At 36.0% G+C, this 26041-nt stretch overlaps 1 pseudogene across 1 annotated transcript; it reads left to right on the top strand.

Annotated features, from left to right (window-relative positions):
• The first annotated feature begins 2337 nt into the window (after positions 1 to 2337).
• On the top strand, positions 2338 to 17266 carry LOC117714898 (killer cell lectin-like receptor 5; annotated as a pseudogene). The gene is made up of 7 exons (XR_013112672.1): positions 2338 to 2460; positions 4167 to 4301; positions 5883 to 5972; positions 6823 to 7023; positions 8191 to 8333; positions 11267 to 11370; positions 17074 to 17266. The product of XR_013112672.1 is annotated as a killer cell lectin-like receptor 5 (transcript).
• The last annotated feature ends 8775 nt before the right edge of the window (positions 17267 to 26041 follow it).

Here is a 26041-nt window from a genome sequence, read left to right as displayed (position 1 = left end):
CAGAGGTAGAACACTGGCCAGTTTGTCCTCCCAGTAAAGCAAGTGATCAGCCCATCCTTTCCTGTGGGCTGGTGACTAGTCCAGGTGTCCGTCAGCTGTGTAATGATGGCTCTGCAGTCCGAGGATGTGACTGGAAGATTTGAACATGACTGTGTCTGTCTCAACATAAATGAGTTGGCACTTGTGGGTTCTCAAATAAAGGCTTTTACAGGAAAGATGTCAGGAAAATGAATATGTGTGTGTGTTGTTTAGTTTTTCACAAAAATGAATTTAAAGACAAAAATTAAGAAAACAAAAATTTCTTGAAGTTTTTCACTTTACTGTTTTACCACATGGTCATGTGAGTTTGGTACTTCCTGTTTTATGCTGCACTTTTGTCAAAGAAACAAACCTGGAGACTAGAGAGTCAATCAGTTCCATTCCATTTGCAGTCACTGTATCTTTCAACGCTAATTGTGCTCTTTAACTGTTTACATTTTTTCTATAAATTCAAAGCTCAATTGTACAGAGCTTTGAAGAAGCTGCAGCATTTTGGCTTTACAGTTATGGGCATACCCCTATCTCTGACCATACAAACAAACAAACAAACAAACAAACAAATAAACACCCACTCTCTGTTCAGTTTCTGTTAACTATTTTCCCCCTTCATCATATGTGCTGATATGCTCCTCATCTCCTGCGAATGCTATGGTCACAATAACAATAACAACAACAACAATAATAATGATAGTAATAATAATAATAATAATAATAAAGATCTTGGGTTCTTTCCCACAGCCTTTGCATGATGTTAGAAGAGGTAAACAATATCCAGAAAGCACAGAGATGTATGCCCTGTGCATATGGTGAGCCTCCATGTTAAGGTTAACACCCTCTCATCAGAGAGAAGGATGCAAAAATGTCTCAGCACCATTAATATTCAGTGGTCAGTGTAGCATAAACCTAAGATGAGGGAGGAATATGGGTTTTCTAGGCAGCAATGGCTCAGGGCTGCTGATGTGTCAGTTTTTCACTTTTGCTCAAGTACCTTTCCTGTCCTGTCCTTCCAAACACCTGCACACTTGAAAATGATCAGATAGATTATCTAGCCTGATTTCTGTCTTGGAGAAGCTTCTGGAGACTGAAGGCTGGACTGGTAATATTACAGCATCTCTACTTCTCTGTAGTTTAAATCAGTCTTTGCTGAAATGGCTTCTTTCAAGGAATTCTCATCACAAACACATGAGCAAAACTCGTACAAGAAAAATCACTTCATCTCATCTCTAAAAAAAAAAAAATCAATTCTGAATATTTTCATGCCAACTGATAGGCTGTAAATGAACTAGATGTCACGTGATGAACTATATTAGAGTTTCTTAAAAGTATATTTCCTTGAATCCCATAACTTCATGCATAAAATGTCTTTCTTAGTATGTTCTAAAGCATAATCCATGTAATTTCTAAACAAACAACAACAAAATATAATAAAACAAGTGAATTTTCAGCAGCAGAGGATTATCTAATTAATTTGTGCTATATAGAAGTGATTAATAAATATATATGTTAAAAACCTTGAGATCAACATTTACAAAGAACTGCTTATTATTAATCAGAAAATATCTATCAGAATTATGTTTTAAATTGGTGTCGTGGTGTACAGTTTTAATTTTAAGATTGAAAAGAGTGAGGCCTGATGACGGTTAGTGTGTGGTTAGTCCTTGCTACATAGTAAGGTACAAAAAGTATCTCAAAACAATAACAACAAATAAACTAAAAACAAAACATCAGAGCAAAAGAAAATCGAGTTATGAGTCTGTAGATCGGGGGAACAGTATTTGTTGAGCATGCACCTTTTCTGAGATTAAACATTCCAGCACCATGAAAACATTGTAGTAAAACTTCTTTATCTGGAATGACAGTAGTGTTTACAGGAAATATTATCTTTGATTTAAAAGCTAGAAGAGTATAAAGACTTTGCCAGTGGAAATGTGATTGCTTTAAAGGCTTTCCTAAAACATATTTTAAGCTGCTATTAGCATAATTCAAAATCAAGGAGTAACTTAAAAATAATAAGATAAGACAAAATTTCCAACAGTGTTATTTCAAAACTAGGAACACAGCAGTTTCTGTCTTTCTTATTCCTAGTTGATTTGCTAAGGATACTGGTTTTGCTCTCTCTGCAGGAATGTTCATCTTATCAGTCTTCAAATATCAATTAAGGACATTTCTTTTGCAGCATCTGAAACCATATGTTGTTTCTCTCCTTTGCTCTCAGACTCATCTTTCATTAAGCAATTTCCTCTTTTCACTTTGGTCAAGAGGAGGGGCAGAAAATTATGAGGTTGTGTATCACTCAGAGTAAATTCAGTTCTGCCTTTCCTCTTGGAGCCTCTTAGGGGACACAGGCCAGAAAAGGCCAACTTTTCCTGCAGTTGAGGGATCAATTCTCTCTGAGACAGTCACTTCTGAGCAGAGACACAGGTAACAATAGCGCTTTTATTTTTATTTTTTATCAAATGATTAAATATACTCTAGAGAACTTCATATGGTGTGATATGAGAGCAGAATTAATGGGGAAGCCCTGTTGGTTGTGTTAGATCAGGTTAACTCTGGCAGCACGTGAAAACTGTCATTCTGCACTGGTTATTGTCTTCCAAAGTATGCTGGGTCTTGTGTTGTGTCCTAAGACATTAATGTAGAGGCAGCTACAGAGTTCATTACTCTTTAACTTGGTTAAATGTTTATATATTATCCCCCTGAAAGATGTCATAATAGAAGCGAAGTAAGATGGGACAGTGTGTTAAACTACTTGCTGCACAAACCTGAGTTTGATCCCTGAAACCCACATGAAGGTGGAGTAAACAAACTCACTTTGTATAGTTGTCTACTGGACAAATGTATCTTTCCTCAGCCAGCTCCACCCCAAGAACAATAATAATTAATAAAAATTATAAAAAGTATTCCATAATGGAAGGATTCATTTTTTAAGAAATAAGACAAAAGAATTTTTTCAACTTTTTTCCCCTCAGAAAATTTCATAAATTAAAAAACTAGATAAAAATGTTATCAATGTACTGTTTGTTGTCTTTATTATCTGCTGGCTCTCATCTTAGTTATTAAAGTAAGGGCAAGATCAGTTACAAATGCATACTATTTAGTAATACATTGATATCTATTATCAGATTGAAACTTTCATGTGCATTAGCTCATGTATACTGCATAGTGACAAAATTTAATTTTCTATAACCTCCCCTTCCAATATCATGCATGAGTATATTACCTGTGATATGACTGTGTATATGGAATAATTTCTGATTAAGATTCATGTTGCATACATTATGCCTATCTGTGTTGCTTTACACCCCACCCGGCAATGTCCCATTTCTACTCTCCTGGTTGCTGCAGTTACTAAAGATTACATATTATTTGTGAACACTTTGAGCCAGGAGTCTCAGATAAGAGAGAATATTCAGCATCTGTCTTTCTGGGTCTGTTTTATCGCACTCAGTAGTATCTTTTCTGGTTGAATCACTTCTTAGGTCCAGGCACTGAGAAGAATGTGTAGACTATGGCTGGGTGGAGAGGTTGGACATCTCAGCTCACTGGGGCTTCAACACGAGAGATATTTATGTGTCTTGGATTACCTGCAGTACTAACCTTTAAATAGACTTTTGAAGGCAGTGTCTTGGAAACACTGAGATTCGTGTATACATAAAAAACTGAAAGGGCGTTTAATATTCATGTGTTTATCAAAATGTGTAAATAAATTAAAAAATTTTTTTATTCCTAAAGTTTTGACTCTTTCTTATTTGAATAGATTGTTTAAAAGTTTTTCAATGATATTTAGTGGTACCAATTTTACTTAACATTTTTATGTGCTGAGTATTTTGAACAAACCGGTTGTATATTATAATGAATTATTAGTATATATTTAAATTTTTCCATATTTACTAAAAATAATTGCTTTGACCATTGGAAATATAAACAACTTTAACACAAATAAGGGAAGTGTTCTTACCTGTAATGGAAATACATGTCAGTCCATGTCAGGGCGTTTGGATCATTAAGTGAGTTAGTCAGACCCTACCCTTTCCTAACCCCCTGTATCATCAGATATAGGTTCCTTCCTATAGGTAGGCATTTTACTTTTTTCTTTATAAATCACTCGATGACATATTTTAACACAGAACATACCCTACATACTCTCAGGATGAGTGAGCAGCAGGTCACTTTCTCAACTGTGGAATTACATAAGAGGTCAGGGTTGCAGAACCAAGTGAGGTCTGAGGAGACTCAAGGTCCCAGAGAAGCTGGTCACAGAGGTACGTCTTTTACATGTATAAAAACATCACATTGTTTAATGCATTTTAATCTTTTAACAATGTAAAAATGTCCTACTTGCTTTTAGTAAAATTATCATGTTCCATTTCTTCTGGGCTCGTTTATGAACGGGGATGAGAAAGAAGAAAAATGCATTCATTGGAGAGTAGTCATGTACAAAATTGTTCAAAATTGGTTTAATAAATAAAGCAATCAAATTTGAAATAAAAATATAAAGAAAAAATATAGCACTACTTCTACTTTTTAGTTGCTATCTGGTAACAAAAGAAATCATATAGGGAGATTAGAACAATGGGAATCTGTAAGAAAAAAATTCTTGAAGAAATGAAACCATTACGAGATTTTTTATGATTTTGTCTACTCCAGAAGAATTCTGAAAAATTTAAAACTGACAAACAAACTAGGGTCTTAAAAATATATAAAATATTCTAGAGACCCAGATCTTATGGAAAAGAAATTTATTCAGTAGAAAGAATACTTTCACTCTTGAAGAAAGTGTTTAAATTTTCATATATATGACCCAAATCTAAATAAAGAAGGCAACAACAATTGTTCATCAGAAGAGGATGTCACCTCCTGAGAATATAAATGCAGAGGAAGGACGAGGGATTGAAAGTTTAGTGGGAGTGGGAATAAGTAAATCCCCTTTGTAAGTTCCAGAAAATGTCAAAGAATAATGTTTATTAATGAAAAAATGAAATCTCACTTTTTTTTTTGGTTTTTTGAGACAGGGTTTCTCTGAGTAGCCCTGGCAGTCCTGTAACTCACTCTGTAGACCAGGCTGACCTTGAACTCAGAAAGCTGCCTGCCTCTGCCTCCCAAGTGCTGGGATTAAAGGCATATGCCACCACTGCCTGACCTCACTTTTTATTCTCTTTTTATAGTTACTCTGTACATACTGTCTCAGCTGTGCTCCAAGCTTAGATTTTTTTCTTCTTTGATTTAGTGGTAATCAGAGGCATGGGTTTCAGATTCCAAATGCCTTATACAAAAAAATGTTTACAATTATATAGATTAAAATCAAAATCACAGGGAAGAAGAGATAGTTGACTTATAGGTCCTTTTAAGAATGGGAATCTGTACAGACCAAGTCCAGAGCAGTTTTGGTTCCCTACCAGTTTTCATGAACATCCATCGCACTTTTCTTCCTCTCCAGCCTCAGTTATCTCTCTTGTTGGACTGCATGCTCCAGTTTGATATATTGTACTTGGATTTTACCTATGCCCCCAGTGATTTCTGTAGAATGCACTTCAGTTTCTGTAGAACTTGGTGAGGGCACGTACCTGTCATGCATTTCCTTGTAGGCTGAGTCAGAGGGATTTACAATACAAGGCCAGGACCGAAATAAGTTCAAAATTTTGTGAAATTTTGTGAAAGTTCACACATATAAGAATATTACAGTGTGTGCATTTTCATAGAAATCTACATCACATTTTCCATAAGTTTCTATCATCAGTTTTGCAAAATTTCTCCTTGTTTCTATGCTACATAAAATTGTTATTAGTATTGAAATGTGCTCTTTCCATGGTGATGATCTTTGTGCTTTGTTTTGTTGATTTAAGAGTGTTCAGTGTCCTGGTACCTCATTGTGATAGCTCTCGGAATCCTTTGTTCCCTTCGGCTGGTAATTTTTGCAGTGTTTGTGACAAACAGTGAGTAATTGAGATACATCTTCTTTGACCAACTGCCTATAGAATAGCTTTAGACATGAACTATGCAGTGGCACACTCTTTCCATTGTCCTGCCTATCATCAGGGGTTGAGACAGAATTTCTAGACTTTAATAATTTTTTTCTGACATGCTGTAGAGTGTCTTGTTGTCATACATACCTATTCTGTCTTCTCGGGCTGTGGGAGCTTCTCTTTTCTGTCTCATTCTTGGTCGTGGTCTTTCTGTGGACTTGGTGATAGTTTGCCTTCAGAGCAAAGGTGATTTTAGATATCATGTACACATTGTGTGATAAAGAGTTGTGCAAAAATTGATGACCTTCTATTCATTGTTCTTCAATGTATATCGAGTTCATGGTTAAGTAAAAAGACTTCATCTGTACAGACATTAAAGTTTAAGCATTATTGGATTCTTTCCTAGATGTGCAAAAACATAACTACATATGTGGAGCTTTCTTATTCCATATGCTAATAAATATTTTCTTATTTCTTAAAGTTTAATTTATTTCAAATATCTATGTTATATTATGTATTGACTGAATATTTTACTTAGGTATTTATTTGTAAATTCATGCTGTAAAAATAAAGTACCTGTAAGTCATTTCCACCATAATTTTATTCAGCTACATTATTTATTTTACAATCAACTTACCCATAGAGAAAACTTATGTATCTGTTTCCATAGTGAGATAATTGAAGTATTAATTTATAAAGTTAAGTACCAATGAAGATAATGATATGTGTTACCTGTCAACATGAAGCCTTTTCTCTACTCTTAAAGTTCAATATATACTTCTTATAAGCATTTTTGATATTATATCTGTGACTAATTTAGTTTTTCAGTATCGTCATGAAAAACATGAGCTGCAGGAAACTCTAAACCGCCATTATAACTGCAATACCATGAAATGTGACATCGAATTAAAGGAAGAACTGCTGAGAAATAAGTCTATAGATTGTGGTCCAGGAAATGATCTTCTGGAATCCCTCAACAGGGCACAGAACAGATGGTACAGTGAAACCAAGAGTGTTTCAGGTTAGTCTCAGCACACAGGTAAGGAGCAGGGGAGGACCATGAACACAGAACTGCATTATCATCTACTCTTTCTTTTATGGAAGCTTTGAAGTCCAAGCAGCAGCTTAAGATGATGGTGATCTCTGGGTCAATCATTAGGGGTTCCTTATTTCCTGCAGGGACCTGGAAACCCAGAAATCCCTGTTTGGGTTAGCACAATCCTAGAGTTTCCAGAAGTCAGTGTCTTTTTGGCACTCCTACTGCTCCCTGGGGATGGAATTACAAATCAGTATTCCTGAGAATTTGTTTGGGGCTACAGGAAATTCTGTCTGTCCTACTTGTTGTGTTTTTTGTTTTGTTTCGTTTTTTTTGACTAAACATGGAAGTTTTTAGTAAGAATGTATTTATCATTTATCTACTATTTTTGTTAAAATACTTAGAACATTTATATAAATGCAGTTATAAAAACAGTGATGTATGAGTGTGGTTTTGGGTGCTTGATTCGTTTTTTTTTTTTTTTTTTTTTTTTTTTTTTTTTTTTTTTTTTTTTTTTTCCATCTGACTTGTTTTGAGAAATTTGGTCTGTTCGTAATAAAGAGATCCTCCCTGGATCAGACAAAGGAGGTTCTCCATGGTGCACACACATTGCTACTCTGTCTGTGACACAGGTATAAGACTGGATAGCTGAAAATATCAAGTGTCACAAGCAACATTTCTTACTATTTATTGTGAGTAGTCATCATTAGCTGACACACTTTATTTATCAAAGTGTAGCCAAGGCTGGCCTGGAAGTCATTACTTAGCTTAGGATGACCCCAAACTGGGAGTTATCTTCCTGTCTCTCTCTTTGGAGTTTTCAGGTTATAAGCATAAGTCATCAAGCCCTGATGATTCATTTTCCTTTAAAGGACAAATAGTATTCTTTTGTGTGTATGTGCTACATTTCCTCTATTGATTCATCCATGATTCACACAGGAAATGTTTCTATTTCTCTAGTGTTATTAACAATGTTGCATGGCTCATGGGTGTCATGGGTGTTTTAGGGGTCTCTGGGAATTATGCAATCTCTTTCTCTGAGACCTGTGAGATCCGCCCCTCCCCCCACCAACACAGCCTTGATTTATATTGTGTTCTTATAACAGAATACAAGTCAATAGTAAATTTAACGATTTACCTTCTCTGTTGTAGGCAAAAGTGTTAAAACACACTGGTTCTGCTATGGTATAAAATGTTATCATTTCATCATGGACACAAAAACATGGACTGCATGTAAAGATTCCTGCCAGAATTCCAGCTTATCTCTTCTGACAATAGATGATGAGGATGAACTGGTACTGTGGACAAATTGCCCCTTTATTGACTTAGACTCTGTCTCTAACCCTGAATAAAGAGATAGCAAATCCAGGTTTTTTTTTTTTTTTTCATTTGTATATGGTTTTCCAGGAATTTTAAGGAAACTGTGGGACACAGGTCTGCTAAGAGGAGACTCATTACTACAGAGAGACTTGTATCTTTCAGTGTCCTCCCTCTCTCAGGTATCTACAGGAGAGTCCCTGAGAAAGCCTGTCTTTCCCTGATGAAGTTTAACCCTTTGATATAGCACATCCTGTGGCTGCAGGTTATTGATCTCCATAGAATACCAAATTATCTCCTGCTGTCTAGGGTTTGCTCTTTGGAACCCGGAAGTGAGGCTACCTGAGATGAGTAATCAGATGACAACAGGGAAAGTAGTTGAGCTGTGGGCCTGTCTGCCAAATGAGATGATATGAGAAATGTGGAATTAAATGGTTTGACCAGTTAGCCCCATCATGATTTTCACTGAAGCTGTCTATAATATGCACTGCATAGAATTCTTAGGGTCTGTGAAAAGATACTCATCTTTAGAAATGATTATTTAAATGAAAACCAAGTTTCTAGAATTCTGACATTTTCAGTTTTAATTATTATAAATGAAATGTCTTATTCAAGGATGAAGACTATATTTTTCTGTAGACATGATTGCAGGACTACCTTGAAGAATTTATTTATAATTATAATATGGTATGATATTTATACATCAATTTAAATAACTACATATAAGGATGATCAATGTCAAATAATAGTGTAATTTTCCATTTGATAGAGTAACTATAACCAATTTTAAATTTTTTATTATTGTTAGCAGCAGCAGCAGTAGTAGTATTTTAACTATTAGTTTTACATGCTGTTCACTGCCCCTCTTCTGCTCACCTTCTCCCATAATCCACTCCCATCCCCTACCATCTGCTCTGTTAGAGAGTGGGCCTCTCAAATATCCTCATCCCTTGTCACATCAGTTCTCCATGAGGCTGGGTTTATTTACTTCTACTGAGGCCAGACAGGGCAGCTTAGTTATAACATAACTCATGTACAGGCAACAGCTTTTGCCTGCTCCAGTTGTTCATATATCACATAATGACAAAGATGCATGTATGCTGGGAAGCCAATGTCCAGCCCTATGTATGTTCTTTGTTTTGTGGCTTTATCTCCGAGATCCCCGAGAGTCCAGGTTAGTTCATTTTCTTGGTCTTCCTGTGGAGTTCCTACCCCCTTCAGTGCCTACAATCTGTCCTCCCATTCTTACATAAGAGTCCCCAAGCTCCATCCATTGTCTGGTTGTGGGTGTCTGGGTATGTATGAGCCATTTGTTGAGTGGAGCCTCACAGAGGACAGCCATGCTGTATTCCTGTCTGCAAGCATAACTGAGTATCATTAATAAGGTCAAGGATTGATGCTTTTTTATGGGATGGGTCTCAATTTGAGCTGGTTATCCATTGGCTGTTTTCTCAGCCTTTGCAGCAGTCTTAATCTCTGCATTTCTTACAGACAGGATGAGTTTTGGGTCAAACATTGTTTTGTGGGTTTGTTGATATTGCTATTGCTCCCCTGGGGTTCTTTCTTGGCCACAGAAGGGAGTCTCCCCAGGCAACATAGTGGCACACCTAATAGCACCCTTATTGATTGCTGTGTGCCTCCCCTATCACTAGTCTCCACATCTTCCAGCAGATGTCCCTTACCAACCTCCCCATCAGGTGCAGATTTTTATTCATTTGCATGGCTGTCAAGCCATCCCTACACCATTCCCCATACCTGAATCTGATACCCCACTCCCTTCCTGATCTCCTGTCCCACTGAGTTTTCTCTCTTCTTCTGCCTTCTATGACCATTCCATTCCCAGTTCCAAGTGTTACTCAAGCATCCATGCTTGTGCCCTTCTTCCTGTCTACTCTCCTTAAGTCTGTGGAGTGTAGCATGGGCATCCTGTATTTTATAGCTAATGTCCACCTATAAGTGAATACATAGCAAGAATTTTCTTTTGGGTCTTGGATACCTCATTCAGGATAATATTCTCAAGTTCCATCAATTTGCTGGCAAAATTCATGATATCTTCGGTCTTTCACAGCTGAATAGTATTCCATTGTGTAGAAGTACCACACTTCTTATCTATTCAATTGAGGGGCATCTAAGAATTTTCTATTTTCTGAAAATTATGAATAAAACTGCTGTTAATATAGTTGAGGAAGTTTCTTTGTGGCATAATAGAGCATTTTTGGGTATATTTCCAGGAGTGGTATAGCTGCTTTTTTGGTAGAACTATTGCCAGTATTCTGAGAAAACTCCAAATTCATTTCCAAAGTGGTGGTACAAGTTACACTCCCACTATTAATGGAGTAGTGTTCCCCTTGCCCCACATCCTTGGAGCATGTGCTATCATTTGAGTTTTTAATCTTAGACATTTTTATTGATGTAAGGTGGGATCTCAGAGTTGTTCTGATTTGCACTTCCCTGATGGCTAAAGACATTGAACATTCATTTATGTGCTTCTTGGCCATTCAAGATTCCTATACTGAGAATTTTCTATTTAGCTTAGGCATAGAAGATGCAATAGAAGAAATTGATACATTAGTCAAAGAAAATGCTTACTGTAAAAATTTCCTGCCTTAAATAGGAAGATTGTGAGTTTAAGGACAGCCTTGGTAATATAGTGAGACTTGATCTAAGACGCATAGTCATACATCATGTCATAATTCCAAACATCTCAAGACATTTGAAGTTTTTATTTTAAATAGCTTATTGAACTGACACAGTTTTGATTTAAATGTTTTACTTTGGAAAATGAACTTGTTTGGTCTGACTTGAGGGAGGACATGACAGCAGAGATCAACACAGGAATGCTGGGAACTGTTCCTACTTTTTCTCTCAGCAAACAGAAATTTTAGTATAATGTTTGTTGTTTCCTTTACAGAATTTCCTTCAGACCCAGGTTACTCCTGACAATTACTGGATTGGATTGTCATATGATAAGGAAAAAAAAGAATGGTCATGGATTAATAAAGTCCCATCTAAACTGTGAGTTACCAAACCCTTCCTATTCTAACACTGGTGTGGGAATTGGGACGATTGTGTGCAAAGGTTTTCCTTTCATTTCACATGGCTTTCCTCATTTTCTATGGAGCTTACTGGTAAGGACATGTGCATAAGCCAGTGTCTGAGTAAGTTTTACAGAGAGAAGATGTATGGTCAAGGAACTGACCCAAAGTGGCTTAATACTGCCACTCTCAATATTTGAGATGCTTAATACATCTCAGGATTGTGTCTTCTAAGATGTGGAGGGCACTAGGAAATCAACAACTTGTGATAGTGTTAAGTGACTGAATTATCATGACAGATACAATGAGTGAGAGTCTCTCAGACATTTATGTGACATTTTGTACTGTTGTTAGCTTATACAATTATTGGTTATTTACAAATATAAGGACATGTTTATATACACATACATATGTATGGCCATCATCCATTTCAAGGTATTTTGTTATATAAATCTGAAGTTTTTTGTTTATTCATAATCTTGTAGAATTATTAATAATACATACTTTTCTTGAGTATCATCCCCTAGTCCCACTAAATCTATGCCCCACTAACTCATTGATTTGAAACTAACTGTCCATATGTACATAGTTTTAGGCCATCTACTGGAACAAGAAAACCCAGCAGTGGCCACACCCTCAATATAGAATTGAATCTACCTTCTCCAGCAGCTTTCACCTAAAAATAGTGATTTCTTAATAAGAAATATGTGTTCCAGAAATTTCATCTGTTCTAGAAGGCTGCACTTCATAGAGCTTTTCCCCTTCTCTGGTTCTTACATTTTTCTATGTCCTCTTTGCCCTGCTGTTCTGTGAGGCTTGCTGGTGGAATGAAGAGGAAGAAGTTGATGTAGATTCTCCTTAAGGGCTCAGAACATAAACACTTCTCATAAGCTCTTTGACCAGTTCTGCTTCTCTGCATGGACTATGGCCCACTGTATAAAGAAGGTTCTGATGAAGGTTGAAAGCACCATTGGCCTAGTGTATAACTATGAATATTAAGAATACATTTTAACCACTGACCACATAGCAGAGCAATTGTAGCAAGTTCCAACATGGGGCCTGTGACTTCCCCAATCTTGGGCTTTTGATTTGGATTACAACACCAAACATGATTGCCTCCTATGGTAAACACCCCTCTTCCAATAAGAAATCACTTATTTATCCTATAACATATTCTGCCCAGCAGGTCAGCATTGTAGCCTGCAGGCTCCAGTACAGGATAGAACTACTCATATCTTTTCTACCCTGCAACCTGCAAAACACCTACTAAGTCTTTGAAAACCAACCCAGGCTAAGACATTTTCATCTTGGTTTGAGATTGACTTCTTTATGTGTTGGTGTCAGAGTATCGAGCATCTTCAGCAATAGAGCTTCACCATGTAGTTAACACAAGGGCAGGAGCACTATCTTGTGCTACGTGAGAGACCTCTGTCATCTCCCTGATCAGTAATTCCTCTGGAGATATCCCTTGCCTTTAAATTTGGTTTTCTTTTAAAAAAAAATCATATCTTCTGTAATTGTAACTTTTTTCTAAAGTTAAATTTTTATGTTTTAATTAATGTGTTTTCATAAAATATATTTTGATCAGGTTGTCTCCCCACTGAATACTTGTTGTTCCACACTTTCCTACACACTCAATGTCATGTCATTTCTCTCTCCAAAAAAACCCAATGACAACAAAACAGGGAAAGTAAAATCAAGCAAGCAAAAAAACTATAAAACCCAATAAGACACTAAACATCCATCTCAAACAAACACACAAACAAAACCATACATTAAAAACCTCCAAACCACAAAGAAAATATGGAATGTGTTTTGTGTTGGTAAATTATAAATTTACTGACCAGTGGGTTTCTATAAGGCCTTTTATACATCTTTAGTTTTGGATAACTCATCCTTTATTCATTCTTGTCTCTTATTCTACACTACTCATCCACACTGTCCTTGAATCCTCAGAATCACTTGTCTGCTTTTGCACCATGTACTTATCATTTTTATGATGTTGGTTGCTTTAGAAATACAAATTTGAAGAAATTACCCAATAATTCTGTGTTTGTCTTTCAATAACTTACTTTTTATATAATTTAAAAATAAGTTTAAATTTTATTATTTGTTGATAGTTTGAGATAGGGATTCATCTCATCCAGGCTGTCATTGAACTCATGATCCTCATTTCTATTTACATCAGGTGTTGGGACTATGGGTAAGTATGTCTAGACAGTCTGATATCTCTTGAAAGATGTCAGTTATACTCATTTTGCATATGCTAGTTGGTAATAGTATTGTGTGTACTTCTGTGGGTTTAATGTACTGTTTCTGTTGTCTTTTTTTAATGATGTCATTTTCTTTTGGCATCAACAAGGTTTCTCCTTCAGCAGCTATAGAAACTATCTGAGGCATGGTCCCCACAGTGATAACTTTCTCAGGAATCTTTCATTCAGCGCCTGGGAACATGGCGGGTCTAGCTCACTTCTATTCTGAATGTGGCCCTGTTAGAGTGGACAGCTATGGTCCAAACCTTCATGAAAATATCTTTCTCTCTTATCTTAAAGGACATTCTTAAGCAGACTGTCACAGAAGTGGCTATAGGACAGACATCCTTACAAGATGTACTAATACTGTTCTAATCACAGATTATTTGTACTATTATTAATTTCGTTTTTGTTTATGAATTATCATTTCACGCAGACTAGCTTGAGTTTTCCTGACTCCCTCTTCTAAGCTACTGGAATATATGATATTTTACATTAGGATTGGCCACAGAGTTAATGAATTTCTTTATATCCTCTAGCATCATATAGAGTAAGAGATGGGCAAGTGGTAATATTTAGAGTGAGATATCAGAGAGAGAAGATGCCTATATCCAGGAATAACAGATCTTTGTGGACCTTGTCTATACTATAGAACCATTCCCTGATGATGGTATTGTTACTAAGGCCAGACTTCTAGTTTGAATAATGATTCCAGTATCTAGATTGATTTTGTGCCACCACAAGTTTTTTTTTCCCTATGGGAAGGCACAGAAGCTTGCCAATCTGTTATAATGCCTTCTTTTAATAAATAGAAAGCAACCAAAGAGAACTCTTAAAAATTGTGATAAAGATTAATTAATGTAGCTCTCTATAACTGGTGAATTCTGGCAGGGGTGTAGGTGTAGAAGGACTCATTTTTCTTTAAGGAGCTGGTCAGAGGGAATTTGGCAATGCTTCAGTTATTATGTGGACAACATAAATTGGTCCTGTTTTTTGTCTTTTTTATTTGTTTGTTTTGATATTTTATTCTTTCCATCATCTTTTTTAATGTTTGTGTGGATAGTCATAAGAGTGGCGACTTATGGGAGGAATGGGAAGTGAGTGTGTGTACAGCTTATCTGATGAAATTACCAAATAATGAATAACAATATGAAAAAAGTAGAATGCAGTTGTAGGTTTCTGCTTGTTAGTGGTTTCGATTTGGTTAGATAGTATTTGTTATTTTAAAAAAATTAAGTCTTGAAAATGGGGTCTGCGTCTATAAACTCTATGTACTCTCTTTTATGAGATAAATGATTCTTAACAAATACATATACCAATTCAAATACCATCATATAAAATAGTTTTATGTCAACTGACAGAAGCTACAGTCATCTGGGAAGATGGAATCTTAATTAAGAAAGTATCTCAATAAATTATGACTGTAAGGACATCTGTAGATCATTTCCTTAAATAGTGACTGATGTAAAAGATGCACAGCCTATTGTGGGTATCACCCCTGAGATGTTGGTGTTGGTTATGCTAAGAAAGGCTGAGCATGTTTGGGGAGCAAGACAGTAAGCTTCACTCTTTTCTGACATCTGCCTCAGATTGTGCTTTCCAGCTTCTGTCTAAACTGGCTCTTGCCCTGGCTACCTTCAATTAAGGATGGTGTTGTGGAAAGTTTAAGCAAAACAAATCCTGTCCTTTCCAACATTGCTTTGGCCATGGTTTTTTATCACACCAATAGAATCCATTAAACTAAAACATCATTTTTGTTACCCTTTAATGTTCCTTTATGCACAACTGGCCCTGAAAAAGGCAGACATATGCTTTCTTGTACTATAAATGACTATAGCCTAGTGCAGACTGCCATGTGCTATGTACAGATTTGTGATTGGCTCTGTATTTCCCTTCATCTTTCCAATTATTGTTGTCACTATGTTGTTTTAAGTAACTTCGAGATCTTTTTATTAGCTCGCTGTTTCACTCTTCTGACAAAGCACTTTTGCATGCACAAATATGCCAAAATGTTTCTTCATTCACATATGAACGTGTATGTTTTTAAATTTTGACAATATGAATTTTTGACAATTATAAAAGTTGCTGCATCAATTCATGTGCAAGTAACTATGTGAACTGACATTTTATTTCTTGTTTACCAATTATTTTGTTAACAGCTGTCTGCTGGGTTCTTTTTACATTTTGCCCACATCTAAGATATACACATGACGTTTTAACTGTAACTATGAGAATATCTTATGGCTGTCTAATATGCATATCCATTCCTAACTATTTCAGTATTCAAAAACCGCTTGGTTTAATTTATCTTCCTTGTTTCTTTTATATTCCTAAATACATTAAATATGAATATTCTATTTTTTCTCATCTTAAACTCTAAGATCAAAGACAGTAACATATTTTGATATGACTTATTTCTTTGAAGTCTCAGTTCCATGTAGTTAGGGTATATTTCAATCACATTCTTTCTTTGCCAGAGTCTTATTAAGTGAAAGTAGCCTCAAATTCCCTGTGTAGTTTTAGCCTTAAACTTTGAATCCTCAGACCTTCACTTCCTAAATCCTTGTACTACTATTGTATCCCATTAGGCCTGGATGGATTTAATATTGAGGATCTTTATTACAAGTCATTCCTTAGTCATATTTCCTTTTTGGAGATAAAACTGGCTACAGTGTTCCTGTGAGAACCTGAGGTTTGATCCAACCCTTGCTAATATCTCAGCCTGAGTAGAAATCTTATTTGTGCTGGTTTACACTATAATTAAGAAGATTTGACTTCTGTTTTTATTACATAGCCCAGGCTTGCCTAGAACACACAATCCTTCTATTTCAACCTATGTGCTAATTTGGTTTTGTTTCTAAGTTTATTTATTTATTTTTATTTTGTAGCACTTAACTTTCTTTTCTAAAGAAGTGTATTTAAGGCCTGTAATATACAATCCTGCAGATTACCATATTTCTGTGAAGGCCCATTAGCTAGGATGTGGTGTAGTTAAAAGGAGAGAACAATCCAAAACCTTAGTTACATGTCTTCATCTGTGATTGTATTTCAAATCTTCTATTTCTCCTTGAAACACAAGCATATGAGACAGTGTCTTGAGTCACACACATCTGTTTTTACTTTTATCCTAGCGTTTTTATCGACAAGATATAAGTGGAAGGGCATGTTCTGCATAAAATAATTCCTTGGAAATTTTGAAAATCCATTTTTCTGCTGTCCATAATTTTCTAGTATGAAAAAAAATGAGGTTTTGTTGTGACAAAGATTCCATTATTTTTAATAGGCTTAGAGTAAAGAATGTATTTTCGTGATGAATGCATGATTATTATTTTCATATTTTGTTTACTTTGGTGAACAGAGTTTTTAAAATCATCTCATTTCAGGGAAATGTTTAAAATCACCAGTTGCCCATTGTTGTTTTTGTTCTTCAGTGACTTGAACATAAAGAAGTTCAAATTAAATGATGGAAGATGTGTATTCTTATCTAAAACAAGACTAGAGAATACTAACTGTGTTAATTTATACACTGTTGTATTTGTGGGAAGAGACTGGATAAATTCCCTGATTGATGCTCCAAAGATTGTTAAAGGTAAAAAATGAAATATTCTGGTTCTCATTTGTTTCCTGTAATAATTCATGACTTCATACAAACAAATATTTTGATCATTAGGACTTAGTCTGCTGTGCAAACAGAGAGACAATCTGGATGATTTTTGGAATATTCTCTGGATTCTGACTTGACAGAGCAGAGGACATCATCTTTCCTGGTGGAGACAAGACAGATCTCTGGTGCATGGACAGGCTTTGCTCCAAAGCCTGGAGGAATCTTTTCTATTTGCTTAAACTTCCATAAAACTAAATAAAGAACCCTAATAAACAGCACTGAGTATTTTATTATGAGTAAATTAAATCATTTTAATTGAAAGCACAGTTAAGAGCTAGAATTTTGCTCTTCATACATGCATGTTCTCTGATTGTTCAGTCCTCTGAAGCAAGCTGAGCTGCCTCAGACACCCTGCTATAACAGTAGGACCTCCATTCTCTACCCACCTCTCTGACCACCTTAATCAGTTCTGTGGTGGCTGAAGAGATCTACAGATCCTGAACTCTACAGACATCTAGGTCCAGAACCATACATCCCAAGGATACCCATTAGAAGCTTGCCTCACCAGAAATATTTTTTTCCAGATGGAACAGAAGCAATAAAGAGAGATAGAAGCTGCTTGGCAAAAATCTGACATGGGCCAAGGACAAAGAAATGGGCTGCTTGGCGGGAATCTGACATTAGGCTGGAATAAGGAAGTCATTTCCAGCAGGAGTCTAAATTTTAAGCTAGAACAAGAATGTAGGCTTCAGACATGAAAATGAGTTTGGGCTAGGTCAGGGAATTTGGCTCAGATATCTTGGTCATTCTGGTAAGTCCTTAGAAACAGTGATCATGGAATTTTTCTTATTGCCTTGCTTGTTCCTTGACTATTTGCATCTATTGTATTGATAGTTCCTCAACCCAGAACCGACCTTAATACTTGCATATGATTAAAATGGATATAAAAGCAAAAAGGAGGAGTGGGGATGAGGTAGGAGTTTTCTAGGGAGGGGAAATGGGGAAAAAGATTTCCATCTAAAATGTAAATAAATAAAATATCCAATAAAAAAGAGAGATTGAAGTAGAAGCAATAAACAAAATATAAATTAGGGAATCCTGGAGATAGAAAACTGAGGGATGAGAATAAGAACAGCAGATACCAGCATCATCAAAATGTTCAGTAGATTGAAGAAAGACTATAAGGTTTAGAAAATATAATAGATGAAAGATGATGCATCAGTTAAAAAAAGTTAATTCTAAAAAATCCTAGAAAATCTGGAGTACCATGGAAAGTATTAACCTAAGAATAATAGAATACACGAAGGTTAAGAGTCCCAGCTTCAAAGCCCAGAAAATTATTTTCAACAAAATCCTAGAAAAAAAAAATTTCCCAACCTAAAGAAGAGATACCTATAAACATCTAAGAGCCTGTAGAACACTAATTAACTGGACAAGAAAATATAGTCCAGTGAAGGTAGACTTTGAGTCCCTTCTCCTAGCCATCTGAAAGTCAATATTCTCCTGTCTACCTATGGATCAAGATGTATTACCTTTCCCTAGGTTTCTAGGGCCCCATCTGCCTGGATGTCTTGATAAGGGACTGAACCTATGAACCTGTAAGGAAGTTCCCTAATGTTGTCCTATATAAGAAGTACTTGATCATGAGGTCTTTTTAGCAATGAAACCCTAAGTAGGTCTAGGTAATACACATAAATTACTAATAGTGTAATTTTTCTGCCAGACTACTGTAACAGGATTATAGAAAATTCTGTCTTAAAGTCCATGATCTCTTCCAGTCATGGGCTGTTGATTTGATTAGAGTTTAAACATATCATTCCCCATTGTGGTAAATGTTTCAAATCAGTGTAGAAATCAATTAGTTATCCTCTAGCAATGGTACCACTGGGCAAACCTTCCTTAGTATGTATGTAGCTAGACATGGTAGCAATAAAGTCCTTAATACCTTTTCTCCTCCTAGCAGACTTCACTGTACCTAATGACTGTTTGAAAGATAGTCAAAGGACAAATGATTTCCTGATTGATTTGAGCTTAAATCTCTATGTCCTGGTGTAACAGTGTGTTGTGTCTTCAGCAATAGGGTGTTACCATGTAGTTATGCTGAATAAGCAAGTTATTAGAGGCAATAGCCTGTGCTGTGTTGGAGACCTCTGTGGATTCTGCCTTGCACTTTGATTTTTGTTTAATAACTCATGTTTTTTAATAATTCGATCTTAACAGTAATATTTGGATTTTATATATTTATATATTTTATTCTTAGATTTTGAATACAGTGTAGTCCTCAGTGTTGGAACCTACTCTCTGCAGAGTGTTGACCTCAATTTCAGAAATATGCCTGCCACTAACCCTGAGTGCAAGGATAAAAGTCATGCACCACCCTACAACTATCTCTTCTTTGATGTTCTGGTTATAATTTTTTCATAGAACATATTGTGATCAGGTTTTCCAACCCCATATTTTCCCAGATCCTCCCCAACTTTCTTACCCACAAAAATTCCATGTTCTTTTTCTTTCTTGATGAACCCAAATAACACAAAATGTGAAATCAAATAATGAAACAACAAAACAAAACAAAAATATGGAAAACATATAGCAAACAAACAAAAAACTCACTGTACCCAAGAAACATGGAGTGCATTTTGTGTTTTCAGCTATGACCTTACTAGCTAGAAAGTTGCCATAAGGCCTTTTCATACATCTTTTATTTTGTTTTATTCATACATCTTTTATTTTATTTTTATTTATCTTTCTTCTCTCTTGTACCTTATCTTTCATTTCTCATCTCCATTTGACATTTTAATGCTCAGAATCAGCCCCTCTGTTTTCATATCATACATTTTTCATTCCTCAGGCTTATTTATGGGTTTAGAGACAATAGATACTGATTTTTCTCCCAAATAACTCTGTGTTTGTCTTAAATTAGTGTTCATAGTTATATTCTGAGTTGTCCTTTATATCTTTAAAAATATTTTAAAGTTTCATTTTTTTTGTTGTTGTTTTGAGAAAGGGATTCATGTCAGCAAAGCTAGCCTTGAAATTCTTATTCTCATGTCTCCATTTCTCAAAAACTTGGACAACAGTCATGTGTGCCTGCCTTGTCCTTTTTTATTTTTTATTAATGATACCACATATACTTACTTTAAATGTGTCATTTAGTAATTCTGGTGTCTGAACCCTTACTGGTTGAATGTACTGTATTTGCTGGACTTTGCTCATGGTGCAATTTTCTTAATTGCACTCACTGAGTTTTTTTTTCCTGGTGCAGACTCTATCTGAGGCACAGCATCCACAGTGGTAACTTTCTTTTTTTCTTTCTTTCTTTTTTTTTTTTTTTTTTTTGGTTTTTCGAGACAGGGTTTCTCTGTGTAGCCCTGGCTGTCCTGGAACTCACTCTGTAGACCAGGCTGGCCTCGAACTCAGAAATCTGCCTGCCTCTGCCTCCCAAGTGCTGGGATTAAAGGCGTGCGCCACCACCGCCCAGCCAGTGGTAACTTTCTAAAGAATCTTTTTTTTTTTTCATTCAGTGCCTAGAACATGGCAAATCTGGTTCACTTCTATTCTAAATATGGTCCTGTCAGAATGGACAGCTACATTTTAAATAAAAAAGACAGTAAATTTCTCTCTACTCCAAAAATATTCTCAATTAGGCAGTCATAGGGGTGGTCAAGGAACAGATTATACCTTATCAAGTATATTGATATATTCATATCATACAAATAATTATTATTGTTATGGTTTTTCTATATAAAATTAGAAAAGTATATAAGTTTCTATATGAAGTATCATTTCAAAGAAGCTACTCTATTTTCTCCTGCTTAAACCTTACAATGGATAGGGTTCCCAGTGCTTGCCACAATGACTGGACACATAGATACTAAAATTGTCCATAGTTTAGAGCATCATATAGAGTCAGATATGGGCACCCCATAGCATTTGGTGTGAGGCACCAGAATCTTATAGCATATCTTCATCCATGTTATGAGATCCTCATAGACCTTGACTATGCTACAGAACTGTTCCCTGGTGGTCACCTTGTAACTAGGCCCATTCCTGAGTCTTCAGTAAGGAAGCTTGGTGGTCTGAAGGTTCCTGTGGCTTCTACAAGTTTTTTCTCCAATGTGAAGATGCAGTAGCTTAGACACTTCTTATAGTGTTTATCACAATGTTTTATTGACTGTATTCATCATCATATCTCATAGCTAGGTAATTTGTATACCCATTGCTACTGTATTTTACCTGTTCTAAGATTCATGGGCCATTTGCCCATTTGTCTTTCTTTCTCCCCTCTGGTAAATCTAAATAGTCTGTTTTTCCAGACTTATATCTAGGGCTCAATAAAAGTGATCTTCTATTGAAGATTTCCCATTTGGCATCTGAGTTCTGTAGATTTATGCTGGAAGCCAGCCTAGCCAGGGTCTTCTTTCTCGTCAGTTCTTTTTGAAGCAGTGGAGTGGGAACAAGGTAAGCAGAAGGTAAATCTTTGTCTTATGAGATAATGGCATAAGACTTTATCTTATGAGATATTTAGGGTTGCCTTACAATAATAAAAAGTTTACTTATCTAAGTCTAAGTTACTATGCTACTATTGCTGACCTGTTTTCTGTGTTCCTATGAGACCAGAAACTGCAGTCTCTGGCACATAGCACCTCATCCTCAAACAGCAGGAAATTAAGTAAAGGATTAATTGTGAGAGACTTTTCTCTTTTCTCCAGATGCCTCTTGCTTGTTGGGCTAGGGGGAAGTTTGGAGCAATAAATTTCTATTAAACCAGAAAAAGAGAATAACACTTACAGAAGGAAAAGCTTTTACATAGGCAATTATGCATAAACATAAGTCCATATATAGATTCACACATGGGCATTTATGCAACTTCATTCAAAACAGTTGGTCCCAGCTTTCATACATTCTCACAATTACATACTTAAACACACACATGCATACATTCTCACAATTATGTACTTAAACAAACACATTCTTTGTAGCATACTCATATGGAAAAAAAAAAAGACCAAGTGCTTGTGAAAAAAGAAATTACTCATTCTGGATGAAAAATGAGTTCCAATTTTTATTGCATAAAAAAGAAAAAAACTTCTACCCTTTTAATGCTAAATGAATTAAACCCAAGTTTATAAGAAAAAGGTTTTGTTCCTTTTAATAAGGCTAAGCCTGCCTCATTATTAAGAAAGGACCTGTTCTGTCCCATGGTAAGGAGAAGCCTGCCTGCTTCTTCTGCTCTCTGCAGCTTCTTCCTATTTTCTTTCCCTCTCCGTTCTGCACATTGCTTTCTTTGTTTTTTTTTTTTATGTTACCTATAGTATCTAAGATATTCCACTCTGCATTCTCCTTCTACTCTTGAGCTCTTCTCTTGCTCTATTATCACAATAATGCTCTTATTCTCAATGCCATGTCTCTCAATGCTATACCTATACTTCTATATTCTTCTTGAGTTCAGTTCTGTCTAAAAAGTGTTTTGTCTAAAAACATCTGCTTAGCTCAGTTGCTCTCTCAGCTTGGTTTTTTCTCAGTTCTAATTGTTCTCTTGGTCTTCAGCGCTTAAACATCTTTCAGAATATATAATCACATGTCAAAAAGTTCATCAAAACTTCATACACAAATCAAATCATAAATTGAAATATATGTTTACAATTTACAACAGAGAGCATTTACATGCATATCCATTAGGAGTAATTATCTGGCTAAACATCCATCACCTGTCACAGCTTCACAGGTTCATTGTAAGTTTAAAGCCATAACTATTAGTGAAGTTTTGTATAGATAAACCCAGTCAATATTTTATCTTCTGTACTAGCACCTATGATAAATCACTAATTCCATTTTTATGACCTTTGGTTAATTATTTTATAACTTCTTGGAATGTGCTCTGTGTAGGAGAAAGTCTGGTTACGATTTAAGTGCAATATACTGGTGACAGTTTGGAGACTGGCAGAGTTCTCATTGCAGTTTTGACTAACAGAAAAGGACATCCTGAGTTTTACAAGGAAATGATGGAATTAGAAAATATCATCCTGAGTGATGTCATTCAGATGCAAAAAAACATGAACAGTATATACTAATAAGTGGATAATAGCCAAAAAGTACAGAATACCCAGGAAAAAATCCTCAGAACTTAAGAAGGTTAACAAGCTGAAGAGACCAAATGAGGATTCCTCAATCTCAGTTGTGATGGAGAAGAAAGCAATCATGGGGGTTAGAGGGAGGGAGGGACCTGGATGGGAAGAGGGAGCATGGAGAGGAAAATGGGAACATGATCAGTTACTGGGGCCAGGGCCAGGGCCTGGGCCGGGGGAGGAGGGAGAAATACTGAAGCCCTGAGGGACAGCAAAAAGAAAGGAAACAGGCAAACTCAGGAGGTAGAAGGGGGGGATCTCTAGAATGTAACAAAGACCTTGGAGATGAGAGACTCTCAGGAGTCAAAGGGAGGGACTTTGGATGAAATGCCCTATACTGGGGAACTGGTAGAGTCTATCTCTAGTAGAAAGACAGGACATCCCATTGAATGATGGGGTTGCCATCTCACAGCCAAACACTCTGACCCAGAATTGTTTGTGTCTGAAGGAACTGCAGGGACAAAAATGGAAAATAGCCTGAGAGAAAAGAGGTCCAGTCATAGGCCCAAACTGGAATATATCTCAATGGCAGGCTCCAAGGCCTGACACCATTACTGATGCTGTTGTGCATTTAGAGACAGGACCCTGGAGTGGCTGCCCTCTGAGAAACTCAAGCAGCTGAAAGTGTCAGATACTTACACTCTACCAATGGACAAAAGCTGGGGGCCCCTGTTGTTGAATTAAAAAAAGCTAGAAGAAGCTAAGGAGGAGGGCAACCACATAGGAAGACTAACTAATACCCAATAGTTTCCAAGCAGGGGCTAATATTCCATGAAACTTTTCCCTGCACAAGACTGAGCACTGGTAAAATGAAACTTGTGCAGTCTCAGTATTGACATTTGTAGGTAAACAGAGGTACTTTTTGATGGTTGATAATGACAGTTCCAGAAGCCTCAAGCCATCAAAGAAAAGTCCCAGGACCAATGTTTATCAAAAAGATTCCAGCAGTCCTCAAAGCAATATAAGATATTGCTTTTGCCTTTTGTTTTGATAACACAACAATTTTTAAGAGTCTATTGCTGAACACCTGGTTACAGCATATAGAGAAATCAATTTGGAACACACCTCGATGCTTTCTTGTGGCTTTTTGTGTAAAAAGAGATAAAAGAAGACATCTACCAACATTATTATACAGCTATATACCACGAAGGCTAAAATTCATCATCCCAGTCAAGATGTGCCCCTTCGTGCAATAATAATATGACATTTAAGGAAGTAAAATAGAATTTTTTATTGCCATGAGGCCTACTATAGAGAAGAGTTTTCATGTCTGTTATTATGAATCTGATCAAAACCTAGGTATTGACAAGTTATGTTCTAGAGTGGGGAACAGGATACTATTGTTTAGAAAAATTGAAATTGTTTCAACCTAACTTTTCAATATTTATATCTATCTCCATAGAAGCTTGCATTCACTGCTGTTTGAGTGTTAAATAAACTTCTACAAGTGGCTGTATAGTTTATTCTTTTTATATTTATTATTCATTTTATATAGATTTCTATACTCATAGTATGTGTTTATATGAAATTGATTTTGTTTTGGCAGTTTCCTATATGTATTTAATATATTCTGGTCATACTTATTCTACCACCTCTGATCTCTGCCTACCCCATCAACCCATTGCCTGTAAAGTCCTCATCCCTCTTTCGTGTCTTTTTTGTGATTTTGTTTTTGTTTGTGACCCACTGGATTTAACCTTGGTCACTCACAGATCCATGGTGTAGAGGGTCCACTGGTGTCAGAATAACTCTGACATCAAAGTTATTCTGGTGTCACATCACTGTGTGACCACATCACTGAAAGGCCACATCATTGAAGACAGTGACTTCTCCTTGAGAAGCCACAGAAAGGCAGAAGCTTCTTTTGCAGGACTTCCTTTGCAGCCTCATAAGCGGCTCCTATCTATGAATGAGTCTATAGGATCAGTCTTTACACTCTCTAAGCAAACAACCAAAAATGCTGTAAAGTCACCGGGCCATCTACATGACATCACTGCAAGTGATTGTGACATTACTTCCCTCTGCCTATTGCTTTGGGTAAATATATGTAAATGATGTTTATATTTATATTTGAATCACATAGGCCTATATTTTCACTCCTTCTCCTTCCCACATTTCAATTGTTCTTAATTGTTTTGTGAGACAAGATCTTACACTGGTCCTTTAACTGCCCTGGAACCCACTATGTAGCTGAGACTGCCTATAAACTCACTCACATGCTATAATTATGGATTATGATCCATATAATTCTCTTTGAAACATTTTATTTATTTATAATTTATTTTCTTGCTTGTTTGTTTATTTTCTTGAGACAAGGTCTTCCTTTATAGCCTTGGCTGGTATTGAATTCACTGTGGTAACCAGACTAATATCAAGGTCATAAATGTCTGCTTGCCTCTGCTTCCCAAATGCTTTGATTAACAGTGTGTACTGTCATATGGAAGCCTTTTGTGTTGATGACATGGGAAAAACACTTGTATATAGTTATTATATGGAAGTTTTTAGAGACATTTTTATATTTTTGAATGTTTAGGTTTTTGGAAGAATTTCTAATTACTTTCTTAAATTTTAGTCATCAACTAATATTGTGGCTTGAAGATGGCTTTGTGGGAAGGCATTTACTCATTAGGATTTTATTTACTAGACTTAATGCAATTTAGATGTTTG

The sequence above is a fragment of the Arvicanthis niloticus genome, chromosome 9 (genome assembly GCF_011762505.2).
Source record: "Arvicanthis niloticus isolate mArvNil1 chromosome 9, mArvNil1.pat.X, whole genome shotgun sequence".
Taxonomy (NCBI): Eukaryota; Metazoa; Chordata; class Mammalia; order Rodentia; family Muridae; genus Arvicanthis; species Arvicanthis niloticus.
This window is presented reverse-complemented; position numbering and strand designations above follow the sequence as displayed.